The sequence below is a fragment of the Lissotriton vulgaris genome, chromosome 1_2 (genome assembly GCF_964263255.1).
Source record: "Lissotriton vulgaris chromosome 1_2, aLisVul1.2, whole genome shotgun sequence".
Lineage (NCBI taxonomy): Eukaryota > Metazoa > Chordata > Amphibia > Caudata > Salamandridae > Lissotriton > Lissotriton vulgaris.
The window spans coordinates 185,642,617-185,648,006 of NC_141686.1; positions in this window are offsets into that span (position 1 = coordinate 185,642,617).

Here is a 5,390-nt window from a genome sequence, read left to right on the forward strand (position 1 = left end):
AGTATGGATTCAATATTAGTTTTATGTACTTTCTCTACATCCTAGAGGCATGTAATTTGGCATCCTGCAGTGGGATATTCTATAGAATGTGTTGCATTTGGAAATGAAGCTCTATCTAGTATGGGTCATGAATTGTGACACAATATACGGGAAATATTTGAAAATAATTGAGATTTTTTTTATTTAAAACATGTATTTAATCACTGAACGATTCTCACCACCTCTAAGCATGGCAGAGGCATGAAAATTACCACAGGACAGTGGCAGGATGCTAGCTTTATGCTGCCCTTTGATGATGTGAATTATAGCCAAAAGCATAAAGTGTTCTTCAACATACATAAAAGTGAAAAAGAAAATCTTACCTAAAGGTTACACTTGTTTTGTACCTTGTCCCTATAAGCCACAAACATGAGAGTTGCCACTAGAAAGTGTACATGTCTTAGCTACATATTACAATTTAAATTAAGTCAGTACCTCATACCCTTCAAGAATTATAGGGCACCACATTCTCTGTAGTATATCCTATCCATTTCAATTGGGTGACCAGATGGCCGGAGATGTAAAATCGGCCAGTATGGAGTCAATGTTACTTTTATGTACTTTCTCTACATCCTAGAGGCATTTAATGTGGCATCCTGCAGTGGGATATTCAATAGAATGTGTTGCATTTGCAAATAAAGCTCTATCTAGTATGAATCATGAATTATGACACAAAATACTGGAAATATTTGAAAATAATTGAGGTTTTTTTTTGAAAACATGCATTTAATCACTGAAAGATTCTCACCACTTCTAAGCATGGCACAAGCATGGACACAGGACAGTGGCATGATGTGAGCTTTATGCTGCACTTTGAATTATAGATCCAGATTGTATGGTTTCAGAACAATGGGACAAAATGTAAGGCATACTTTTTCAAAAATGTAACGTAATTGAAAAACATCATACATTCAACTTCACATTTTGCAATATGGCACATACATGATAATTCACATGGGTAAGTAGCACATGACTTGGAACAATGTGCTGTTTTAATTATGTCTCTATTATATAAAGGTTGTGAATTATAGCCAAAAGCATAAAGTGTTCTTCAACATACATGAAAGAGAAAAAGAAAAACATACCTAAAGGTTACACTTGATTTGTACCGTGTCCCTATAAGCCACAAACATGAGAGTTGCAACTAAAAAGTGTACATGTCTTAGCTACATATTACAATTTGAATTAAGTCAGTACCTCATACGCTTCAAGAATTATAGTGGACCACATACTCTGTAGTATATCCTACCCATTTCCATTGGGTGACCAGATGGCCGGAGATGTAAAAAAAACGCCCAGTATGGATTCAATGTTACTTTTATGTACTTTCTCTACATCCTAGAGGCATGTAATTTGGCATCCCGCAGTGGTATATTCTATAGAATGTGAATTATGACACAAAATAAGGGAAATATTTGAAAATAATTTAGATTCATGGCGCAAATCAAAGACTACAGTTCCCATGAGACATTGCAGTATTGAGGCCACACCTGAGGCCAATAAAGGTATTGGAGTAATACAAACAGCAGTCTCTGTGCCTTTCATTTGTTTGCTGCTCGCTGCCTGTGAACAAGGATATAGAGTATCTGAAACGCGTAAGGCTTGTCGTGATATTGCCTGTGGATTTACCTTCTGCGCTGCTGCCTTGATAAACGAAAGTTGCCATAGGGGAGTGCATCTCAAGTGTGGACACTTGTGGAACGTTAATATATATATATATATATATATATATATATATATATATATATATATATATATATATGCATATTCTTTGTCCTTAAGGTCACTGATACCTACATGACAGTTACTAATGCATAATGAGAAAGGTATTGATTATGTACTTCTCTCCCTCCAGGTCTTGATAAACCGCCAATTGGGCGCAGAGACTACGTGTTGAACTACATTTTAGGTACATACACCCCTATAGTTCACAGTTTTTGTATAATACACTTTCATATACACATCCATGTGAGTAAGGTGGGGAATTTTGTGCATTTCCTGTCCTGAAGAAGGAGTTTCACACTCCAAAATTTCTCGTATTTTTTCTGCTGTTTCAATTTGCATTACTTTCCAAGCTTCGTTGTATGCAGCGTATATACGGGCCGCTATGAAACGTTGTTGACGGTGTTTGCGAGGTCCCAGTATGAAATCTCGCAAGTCAGCACCTTCTTTAAGTAAAGTCAAGTGTTGCTTAATTTCAGCCAGTGTGGATTTCTGTAGCCACTCAAGGCATAATTTCTTTTTTTTTTAAAATTATTTATAAAGCGCACGTACACCAGCGGTTTCATGGCGCTACAACTAACAGATATCTGGGCGGGGAAGCAGGAGCAGAGTTTAAAGAAAACAAAAGCTGCTAATGAACTAATTAAAAGATTTGGTAAACAGATGTGCTTTGAGCTGTTTCTGGAATAGTGGATAGAGAGTTAAGGCTCTGAGCTGGAGAGGCAGGGAGTTCCAGAGGAGCGGGGCAAGAGTTGCAAATATCGAGCCTCCCCATTTCTTTCTCCGGAACCGCGGGACTGTGAGAAGGGATTGGGTGGATGAACGCAGTTCCCTGGAGGGAACATAGGGGATGATCTCAGATGAGATAAAAGCCGGTGCCGTTCCCAGTCGCGCTTGAAAGGTGATAGAAGCAAGCTTAAACTGGACACGGGCACGGACAGGAAGCCAATGTAAGGACTTGAGGAGGGGAGTGATGTGGTGAGATTTTGGAAGTTTGAACACCAGGCGCGCCGCCTGGTTCTGGATCTGCTGCAGACGCCTTAAACTATATGCAGGTATACCTGCATATAAGGCGTTGCCGTAGTCCAGGCGGGAGATGACCATAGCCAGGGTGATCAATTTCAGGGCGTCAAAAGAAAAGAAACGGGACACCTTGCGTATAGTGCGCAGTGAAAGAAAGGAAGAAGAAACCACAACTAACCTGGGAGTGAAGGGTAAGTTGAGAATTGAGTTTAATGCCCAATGTTTTTACTGCGGTAGAGGGGACAGGTGGAGGGCCTAGGGAAGGGGGCCAAAATAAAGACGACCAGGGGCTGGATGAACCACCCATCAACACCAGCTCAGTCTTGTCTGGGTTGAGTTTCAGATGGTTGTGGTTCATCCAGTCCCGGATATGGATCATGACAGATTGAAAGTTAAGAACAGAAGTAGGGGAAGAAGACAGATTAAAGACAAGCTGGAGGTCATCCGCATAATTAAATACGGCGACCTCCATTTGTTGTAGTGAGAAAATAAGAGGGGCAATATAAAGATTAAACAAAAGGGGTGAAAGGGAGAGCCTTGGGGGACCCCGCACTGAACTTTCCGAAAGTCCGCAGTGAAATCACCCAGGCGGACTGCCTGGGTGCGGTCGCTCAGGAAGGAAGATAACCAAACCAGCGCGGTGCCCCCGATCCCCGCCGCCCTGACACGGGAAAGCAAGATGGTATGGTCAACCGGGTCAAAAGCGGCTGAGAGATGGAGGAGAACCAAGGCCTGGGTCTGGTTAGTGTCCATTCCCTCCCTGAGGTTGTCTAGGACCGAAAGGACTACGGACTCCGTAGAGTGTGCGGGGCGGAACCCGGCCTGGCGGGGGGCAAGGGCCCCGTTCTTCTCCACAAAAGAGCTCAGAGCGCAGGTGACATGGTGCTCGAGCACTTTCTACCAGGAAAGGCAGGAGAGAGATGGGGCGAAAATTGGCGGGGACTGAGGGGTCTGCGCCCGGCTTTTTCAAGATGGGGACAATGACTGCTGTTTTGAGTGGTTTAGGTACCACGCCCTGGGAGAGAGAGCTATTGAGGAGGTGAAGGGGGGGGTCTGGACAAGTAGTAAAGATGTGACGGAGGATGTGGGCAGGGCAGGGATCTAACGGGGAGCCGGATTTGACGAGTGGAATTATGGAGGTCAGGGATTCCTTGGTCAGAGAAGGGAGGGAAGTGAGTTGCCCCTTGGGGGGGGACACACTGGGGATCCGTAAAAGTAGGAGAGGGGGGGGATATTGGCTTTGATGGTGGCTATTTTCTGAATGAAGAAATTGTTGTGCACAATCGAGAAGATTTCCTTCGATTGGTTCTCAGCTGCGAGGATTTTCGAGGAAAAGTAAGTTGTTTTAGCCGCCAGGATGTCCTTCTTATATTGAGTCAGAATGTTGATAAACTCCAGTCGCAGTGAGGGGCAGTAGTTTCTCCTCCAGGCCCGCTCCGCTCGACGTACCGCTAGTTTAGTGGCCTTAAGATCCTCATTAAACCATAGGTTGGCGTCCTTCTCCCGCTTAGAGGTGATCCGTTTCAGAGGGGCAATAGAGTCGCAGCCTGAGGAGAGCCACTGTTCAATGGCCGTGACCTGGGAAACACTGTATGTTGTAACTATCCCGGATGTTGTCTCTGGGAATATCTTGGGTCTCACCTGGTCAGTTTGAACCTCTGTCTTTTGTTCAGGAATCTATCTTGACAGTTATTTGTGTCTGTGGGCCAGATCAACCATTTTTTCCAATCAGGATTTGTTCTGTTTTGGTCAAAAATATGGGATATGTCTATTTCCACATCCGTAGTACTATTACTATCAGGTATGGGCTTCGGAATAGACGGTTTATTTAAGTCTTTTATCTTAGCTAAACCAAGACAAGTAGTTTGTTGAATGGTATCATTTAGGAATATTCTGGGATCATGTAGGCTCTAAATAATGATTCTAAACCTTGTACCTGCCAGTCTTTTGTTCCCCAGATGATTTTTGTTTCAATGGTACTTATCCAAAATTCAAAACCAAATGAAGACATTCTGTCATAAAACTTTTCAGAATAAATTAATTTAGTATTTGTCAACATTGTTTTCATTCCTGTCTTATTTAACATTTTAAAATAAAACATTTCTGGATCACTGTTGTTAAACCCTGAGAAGTATGGAAATTTCTCAAAAAATGTCTTCGATCTTCCTTTTGGTGGAGTTGGACAATGTTCCCATTGATTATAAGTAAAAACATTTCTAGGTTGCGCAGATTTATGCAAATAGTGATGACCGTAGTGATTGTAACAGTATAATTCTTCATAATTTGAGGAACCTTGTAAATAATCATGTTCTATAAATTTAGCTAACATTACTAAATCTGACATCATATTATTAATATTTTCAAAGTCCCAATCATCAGAAAAAGAACTTGGTATCACAAAATCACTTAAGGAAACCTAAAACTGGTGTGGATACTTCAAGAGCTCAATCGGGCCATAAATTTCATATTCAGTTCTGTCCCATGCTATACCCCCAGGTATTGGATTGGCTGTGATGTTCACTGATGATAGTTCTCTTTTCTCGATGTGAGAGGATCTGTGAGTCTTTAGGACCAAATTGATGTTCTGACTTGCTGTGTCCATTGTA